Raw genomic sequence first — 9271 nt, 5'->3', positions numbered from 1 at the left:
CTATCTTTAGTGTTGCGCTTTGATTACCTTTTTTGGTGTGTGTATGTGTCTTTTTTATCTATTGTAGGTAACCCTTCTGGTTTAGGGTTACCATTGTTTTGACCTACCAGTCCACATATATATACAAGATTGTTTTAAGTTGCTCATCTCTTAATTTCAAATGCATTTTCAATATCCTGCATTTGTACTCTCCTCTTCTTGTGGTTGCTGATTTTGGTGCATATTTGTGTTTAGATGATTTCCTATCTTTACTGTATGTTTACTTTTATAGGTAAACTTTGCTATTTGTGATTTTCTGCTTTTTAATTGTGGCCTTTTCTGCCTAGAGAAGTTCTTTTGGCATTTGTGGTAAAGCTGGTTGGTACTGCTAAATTCTGCAAGTTTTTCTTTGTCTATAAATCTTTTAATTTCTCCATCATGTCTAAAGGAGAGTCTTGCTGGGTAAAGTATTCTTGGTTTTATGTTTTTCTCTTTTATCACTTTAAATATATTCTGCCACTGTGTTTTGGCCTGAAGAGTTTAACCTTATGGAGATTCCCTTGTATGTCATTTGTTGCTTTTCTCTTGTTGTTTTTAATATTTTCTCTTTCTTTTATTTTTGTCAATTTGACAAAAATTACTGTTGTCAGTAACAACAATTACTGTTGATATTGGTGTGTTTCTTCTTTGGTTTATCCTGTGTGGAGCCCTGTGCTTCCTAGACTTTGTTGACTGTTTCCTTTCCCATGTTATGGAAGTTTTCAGCTATTATCTCTTCAAATATTTTCTCAGGCTCTTTTTCTTTCTCTTCTTTTACTGGGACCCCTATAATGGAAATGTTGAAGCATTTAATGTTGTTTCAAAGTTCTCTCAAACTGTCCTCATTTCTTTCATTCTTTTTTCTTTATTTGTAGCAGTGATATTCACCAATCTATCTTTCAGCCCATTTATCCATTTTTTTGTCACTTTACTCTGCTAATGATTCCTTCTAGTGTATTTTTCACTTCAGTTATTTTTCAACTCTGTTTGTTCTTCTTATCTTTTAACTCTTTTTAAAATATTTCCTCTATCTTTTGGTTTGTGCCTCTATTCTTTTCCCAAAATTTTGGATCATCTTTTCTATCATTAGTCTGAATTCTTTCTCAAGTAGATTGTCTATCTCCAACCCACTTAGTTGTTCTTCTGGGGTTTTATATTGTACCTTCATCTGTCATGTATTCTTCTGCTATCTTAGTTTTTCTGACTTTCTGTGACTGTAGTCTCCAACCCACAGGCTAGAGGATTGTGGTTTCTCTTGTTTCCTATGTCCGCCCCAGTATGTGAGACTTGTCTAAGAGACTTATGAAGGGCTCTTGGTAGGAGAGATTGGTGTCTGCCCACTGGTGGGTGAATCTGAGTCTTGTCACTCTGGTGGGCTTGTCTGTGTCAAGGAGTATGTGTAAAAATGGCTATAGGTTCCAAAATAGTTTACGTAACCTATCTGCTCATGGGTGGTGCAGTGTTCCTGCCTTGTTGGTTGTTTGGCCTGAGGTGTCCCAGCTGTGTAACTTTCAGGCTGTTGGGTGGGGCAAAGTCTTGATGGCAAAATGGCAGCCTCCAGGAGAGCTAACACCAGTGAGTACTCATTAGTACCTTCATCTCCAATGTCCTGTCCATAGTGAACCACAGTCAACCTCCCACATCCCCAGGAGGCTCTCCAAGACCCTCAGGTGCATCTGACCCAGGCTCCTATGGCATCTTATATTCACTGCTTTTTCCCTGGGTCCTGGTGCACATGAGAGTTTGTGTGTACCCTCTAAGAGTGGAGTTTCTATTTTCCTCAGTCCCATGGAGTTCCTGCAGTCATTCCCTGCTGGCCTTCAAAGCCACTGTTCTTGGGGTCCCTCCTCCCAATGCCAGACTCTAAGGCTGAGGCACCTGTTTTGGGGCTCAGAATTCTCACTCCTTTGGGAGAGTTCTGTGATGTAATTATTTTCCAGTTTGTTGGCTGGTATGGATTTGGTTGTATTGTGAATGCACTCCTCCTACTGTCTCATGGCTTCTTTTTTGAAATATAATTACATTTTGTTTTTATTTATTTATTATGGATTATTATTTTGGCCTTACCACATAGCATCTGGGATGGAGGATCTTAGTTCCCCAACCAGGTATCAAACTCACTCCCCACCCCCCCAGTGGAAGCATGGAGTTTTATGCACTGGACTGCCAGGGAAGTCCCTCATGGCTCCTGTATTGTCGTTGGATGTAGACTATTTTTTTTGGTAGGTTCCAGTCTTTTCTGTTGATGGTTGTTACCCAGATAGTTTTGAATTTGGTGTTTTGGGGAGAAGAGGGGAACATATGTCCTTCTACTCTGCCATCTTGTCTCCAGCTCCTTACTCTATCATTTTAGAAATAATAGGCTTCTTGTGAGCAAGTGGACAAAAGTACCAGCTAAGGCATAATGGCAGAGGACACCCACCTCTACCCAGTGTTGACAGGTAGGTAGAGCTTTGTGGCCAACTGGAAGAGGTTTATGGTAAAAGATGCTTTGGCAAGGCTATGGGAAGTGGTATGAACTTCCTTGCTGTCTCTGAGTTGCTGTGTACCTACCAACCTGGAAACTCCAAATAAGCATGTATATTAACATCACAGAAAGTGGAATTCAAAGTAAAATATTAAAGGGAAAAAAGCTACACTTTTAATGACAAGAGGTATAACCCAGAATGAAGAGAAGGCCATTATGATCTTTAAGGGTACAAAATCCAGTTTGAAAGTGAAGGCAGCAAAAACATGGAAATAGCATGAAATACAGACAAAGGCACAATGATGATGGCAAACTTACACGTGTTTTTAAAAGTCCTGGGCAAAAGAAATGAAAGTCAACATTTTAGAAGATTTCAGCATACAGTGATTAGGATAACACAATCTTCATATTAACACCTAAATAGCAATCACCTTATTAAAATATGCATGTGAACTCTTACCCAATACAGATAATTCAATGGAACATGAAAAGATATATCCATGAATGTGTTTTCTTATGAATGTAACAATCATTTAATGTTAGGAAATTTACAGTTCATCCAATAAGACATACATTATCTCAATAAGTGGTGAAAATCAACTTTACAATATTCAATATCTATTTTGATAGTATACTTTTATAACTAAAAATGGATACCTATAACTAGATAAGATAGAGGCTCTATGCTGATGTCTAACATTATATTAATAATGAATTGTCAAAGCAGTTTTTCTTTTTTGAATTTTAATTTTATTCTTTATTAAATGTTTTTACTGAAATATAAAGTATAATATATAAATTACAGGCATATAATATAGTGATTCACATTTGTTAAAGAGTATACTCCATTTATAGTTATAAAATATTTGCTATATTCCCTGTGTTATACAGTATATCTTTGTAGCTTACTGTTTATCTAATAGTGTGTACCTCTTGATCCCCTTGGAGAAGGAATGGCTATCCACACCAGTATTCTTGCCTGAAGAACCCCATGGACAGAGGAGCCTGGTGGGTTACTGTCCAAGGGTCACAAAGAGCCGGACACAACTGAGCAACTAACATTTCACTTCACTTTACTTAATCCCTTACATCTGGGTTGGCCCTCTCCCTTTTCTCTCCTCACTGGTAAAAACTATTATGTTCTCTATATCTGTGAGTCTGCTTTTTTGTTATATTCCCTAGTCATAGTTTTTACATTTCACAGAGATAACCATATAGTATTTGTCTTTCTCAGTCTGACTTATTTCATGTAGCGTAATGCTCTCCAAGTTTACCCACATTTCTGCAAATGGCACTATGTCATTCTTTTTTTTTATGTCTGAATCATATTCCATCGTTTATGTATAATACATCTTCTTTATCCGTTCATCTGTTGATGGCCACTTAGGTTGCGTCTATGTCTTGGATGTTGTAAATAGTGCTGCTATGAACATTGGGGTGCATGTATCTTTTTAAATTAGCCTTTTCATCTTTTCCAGAGATATGCCCAGGAGTGGGATTGCTGGATCATATGGTAACTTCAGTTTTATAAGGAACGTTTATAATGTTCTCCTTAATGACCATACCAGTTTATATTCCTATTCAGAGTGTAGGAGCATTCTCTTTTTCCTACATCCTCTCCAGAACTTATTTGATGATGGCCATTTTGACTGGTATGAGGTGATACTCAGTGTAGTTTATATTTGCATCTCTAATTAGCAGTGTTGAGCATCTTTGCATGTGCCTGTTTGCCATCTGATGTCTTCTTTGGAGAAATGTCTATATAGGGTTCTTCCAATTCTTTAATTGGATTTTTTTATATTAACTTGTATGAGCCTTGTGTATATGTGGAAGTTAAACCCTTGCTGTCAATCACTGGCATGTATTTTTTCATACTCCATAGATTGTGTTTTTGTTTTGTTCATGACCTCCTTTGCTGTGCAAAAGCTTATAAGTTTAACTAGGTCCCATTTGTATATTTTTGCTTTTATTTATTTTTCCTTGAAAGACTGACCTAAGAAATTATGGTATAATTTATGTAAAAGACTATTTTGCCTAATTGTCATTTGTGAGTTTTATGGTGCCCCAGGGGGCTCAGATGGTAAAAATCTTCCTGCAGAGAGACCTGGGTTTGATCCCTGGGTTGGGAGGATCCCTGGAAAAAGGAATGGCTACCCACTTCAGTGTTCTTGCCTGGATAATTCCACAGAAAAGGAGCCTGGGAGGCTATAGTCCATTGGGTCACAAAGAATCGGACACGACTGAGCAGCTAACATTCACACACGATATCATAATTTGTATGTAAGTTTTTAAGCCACTTTGAATTTATATTTATGTATGGTGTGAGGGAGTGTTCTAACTTCATTGATTTACATCCACTAAAAACAATGCTCTCTTGCTGTTTTAATTTACATTATGCTACTTCTAATGACTTCTCTCTGGCTTCCATATGTATATACATCAAATATGATGATACATTTTAAAATGATGTGTGTTTCAGGCAAGAGGTTTCAAAATGCAATAACCATATTTAGTGTAATGATATGCTCATTCTTATTTGATTTTTATTGCGGTAAAAAACACACCACATAGATTTAACGCTCTTAAGTTTTTACATGTACAGTACTGTAAAGTATATGCAATGGCACTGTAACAAATGTCTTTTTTATATTGTGTGACTGACACTATATGCCCTTTGGTTAGCAGTTTCCCAATCCTGTTCCCCCAGACCCTGGAAACCACCATTCTACTTTCTGCTTCTATGAGGTGGACCTTTTAGATACCTCATATAAGTAGAATCAAACAGTTTTTCCTCCTCTGTGACTGGGTTTTCTCACAATATCTTCAAGTTTCAATTATGTTGTCACACATTGCAGACTTTCCTTCTTTATCAAACTGAATTATACTCCATTGTATGACTGTACCACATTTTTTTAATCCATTCATTTGCTCATAGACATTTAAAATGTTCATTCTTTGCTTATTCTTTGACTATTTGCAGGTACATGCCATTTAATGCCTATGGTACCGCCAGGTCAGGTAATTAGCTGTCTCATTCTGGAACACTAAATGTGTCCAGGTGACTTGTTCTTTGCCTTTCTACTAATGGGCTTCTTTGTGTAACTCTGCATGTCAAGTAATGGGCTCAGGGAGCTTTGTTCATGTCAAGGTCTTTGTTCTTGTTCTGCCTCCTCAACTGTAGTGAAATTACTCCTTCTGGATTAGATTCCAAGGCTGCAGTAGGAGCTGATGTCTCTGAGCCTTTCCCCTCAGATCTATGATTGGCCAAATACTTCTCTGAGTATATTTTTTTCAGCTTTTGGAAGTCATTTCACTTCGAGTAAGAAACAAATATAATTAACTTAAAAGTCGAATTACATAGGAGCTCTGTTTACAAAGTTCTCTCTACTTGTAGATTGCTTCTCTTGTAGAAGAAAGGTCCCTTTGCCATTTCTTACCCTGAGACACACATTTGCTGCCTCAGTATCCTCTGCAGAGCTGCCTTCACCTCCTGGTTCTTGAAGCTGTAAATGAGGGGGTTTACCAAGGATGTGATCACACCATACTGTATGGAGACAACTCGCTCCAGGACTGATCCTGAAGAGGGGCTGATGTACCTGAATAGAGCCGTCCCGTAGAACAAGAGCACCACGGTGAGGTGGGAGGAGCAGGTGGAGAAGGCTTTGCCTCGGCCTTTAGAGCAGGAGATACTTAAAATGGCAAGAATGATTTTTGAGTAAGAGAAGAGGATTGGGGGAAGTGTCACAAGTCCTAGAAATGCAGTGGACCCAGCTAGCAGGATGGTGTTAGGCATGGTATCACTGCAGGAGAGAGGGAAGAGTGAAGGCAGTTCACAGCTGAAGTGGGAGATGATATTGGGACCACAGAACTGTAAGCTCTGGGCACAAAGATTATTCACTAGTGAGCTCAGAAACCCCATCAGCCATGCTGCACTCACCATTGCAGTGCACAGAGGTCCGTTCATGATCACAATGTACAGCAGAGGGTGACAGATGGCAGCATAGCGGTCATAGGCCATAGCAGAGAGCAGGCAGCCCTCAGTGCCTCCAGAAAATATGAAAAAGAAACTCCGGGTAATGCATCCCCACACTGAAATGGTTTTCTTCTGAGACAGGAAATTCTGCAGCATCTTGGGCACAGTGACAAGAGTAGCATATGTCTAGGAAAGACAAATGACCAAGGAAGAAGTACATGGGCGTGTGCAGGTGAGGATCAGTCCTGATTACCAGGATCATCATCAGGTTCCCCATCAGGGTCAGGAGGTAAATCCCCAAGAAGAGAACAAAGAGCATGGTCTGGATATCCCGGTCAGTAGAAAACCCTAGCATTACAAATTCATCAATAATGCGAAGGTTTTTCATGGTTTCTTAGATATTCCATCCCTAAAGGGAAAGAAATATTTACTCATTTGGTGGGATAATGATCTGAGTCATTCTCTGCGAATAGGATTTTTTAATCTAAAAGATCTGCTTTTTAACTTTCAGCCAGAAAGTGAATCTGAGTATAAATACCTGACAATCCTATTACCCAATTAAATACTGCAACTTTCCTTCTCCTGCCTCTAAATACTCCCTATTAAGCTGAACATAGCTCCCCCATAATACTTAACACTTTCTAACATATGGATAATGGATCTAGTACATTAAAGATTATTTTTCCCTGTTATAACTTATATTACACACAAGCAAGGATGTTTTTCTGTTCATCACTACCCACCCTGCCCATGAAAGCAATCAAACTTGCCAATAAAAGCGAATCATTCCATAAGTTTTGAGTAGAGAAGAGGATCACAAAAGTGTCACAATGCAGTCGACTCAACTAGATGGCTCTAAAAAACATTTGTTGAATAAAACAATGGTGCCTCCTAGTACAATCCCTTAACTGTCATTGCTGCCATCCCCTGACCTGTTAGATCAGGGGATGTTAGTGTGTTAGTGGCTCAGTTATGTCCAATCTTTGTGACCCATGGACTGTAGCCCACCAGGCCCCTCTGTCCATGGAATTCTACAGTCAAGAATACTGGCGTGGATTGCCATTCCCATCTCCAGGGGATCTTCCCAAACCAGGGATTGAACCTGGGTCTCCTGCATGCAGGCAGATTCTTTACCACCTGAGCTACTAGGAAAGCCTCACAAATCTATCCTATCATGTTTTCCCCCAGACTTTCCTCAGTATCTGATATCATTCAGGACTCTATGAACTCTCGAAGTTGCAACAAGTAGAACGGCACCCAGAAGCAAAGCAAGAAACTTCCTTTTTTGTGTTGCTGCTTCTGAGCAATTAAGAGTTTAAATTCCTAGTATATCTCATCTGACATGTAAATGAAATCTGGTATCTGACTTCATATTTTCAGACTGAGGACAATATGTGATAGAAAGGTGACCTTACTAGTACCATAACTAGATGTCTCAGAGCCAGAACTAGCCCAGGGTTTCTGATTTCACAGCCCATTCTCTTTCCAGTACCTCACACAGAGACAGTAAGTATTTTTGGATGTAAGGAGTTTGGGGTTTAGAGCAGTGTGGTTTTTAGGGTACAGGAGTGATCACCAGTTTCCTTGATCCTATGTATTTGCATTATAGGGGAGTGGAATGCAATAGTAGGAAGTCAAGAGATACCTGAAGTAACAGGCAAGTTTGGCCTTGGAGTACAAAATGAAGCAGAGCAAGCGCTAACAGAATTTTGCCAAGACAATATACTGGTCATAGCAAACACCCTCTTCCAAGAACACAAGAGACATCTCTACACATGGGCATCACAGGATGGTCAATATCAAAATCAGATTGATTATATTCTTTGCAGCTGGAGATGGAGAAGCTCTATACAGTCAGCAAAAACAGGACTGGGAGCAGACTGACTCAGATCATGAGCTCCTTATTGCCAAATTCAGGCTCAAATTGAAGAAAGTAGGGAAAACCACTAGGCCATTCAGGTATGGCCTAAATTGAATCCCTTACGATTATACAGTGAAAGTGACAAATAGATTCAAGGAATTAGATCTGATAGTACGTGAAAAACTATGAACAGATGTTTGCAACACTGTACAGGAGGCGGTGATCAAAACCATCCCCAAGAAAAAGAAGTGCAAAAAGGCAAAATGGTTGTCTGAGGTGGCCTTACAAATAGCTGAGAAAGAGGAGAAGTGAAAGACAAAGGAGAAAAGGAAAGATATACCCATTTGAATGCAGAGTTCCAAAGAATAGCAGAGAGAGATAAGAAAGCGCCCTTAAGTGAACAATGCAAAGAAATTGAGAACAATAGAATGGGAAAGACTAGAGATCTCTTCAAGAAAATTAGAGATACCAAGGAAATATATCATGCAAAATGGGTACAATAAAGAACAGAAACGATATGGGCCTAACAAGCAGAAGATAATAAGAGGTGGCAAGAATACACAGAAGAACTATACAAAAAAGATCTTAATAACCCAGATCACCATGATAGTATGATCTCTCACCTAGAGCCAGACATCTTGGAGTGTGAAGTCAAGTGGGCCTTTGGAAGCATCACTATGAATAAAGCTAGTGGAGGTGATGGAATTCCAGCTAAGCTATTTCATATTCTAAAAGATGATGCTGTTAAAGTGCTGGAGTCAACATGCCAGCAAATTTGGAAAACTCAGCAGTGGTCATAGGAGTGGAAAGACCAGTTTTCATTTCAATCCCAAAGAAGGGTAGTGTCAAAGAATGTTCAAATTACCACATGATTACACTCATTCCACATGCTAGCAAAGTAATGCTGAAAATTCTCCAAGCTAGGCTTCAGCTGTATGTGAACCGAGAACTC

General features: G+C 39.1%; 1 pseudogene; it reads right to left on the bottom strand.

Moving 5' to 3' along the window:
- Positions 1-5918: 5918 nt before the first annotated feature.
- On the bottom strand, positions 5919-6846 carry LOC122682678 (annotated as a pseudogene).
- Between the last annotated feature and the right edge of the window lie 2425 nt (positions 6847-9271).

This window comes from Cervus elaphus, chromosome 3, assembly GCF_910594005.1.
Source record: "Cervus elaphus chromosome 3, mCerEla1.1, whole genome shotgun sequence".
NCBI lineage: Eukaryota > Metazoa > Chordata > Mammalia > Artiodactyla > Cervidae > Cervus > Cervus elaphus.
Note: the sequence above shows the minus strand (reverse complement) of the source record. Positions and strands in the feature narration are given on the sequence as shown.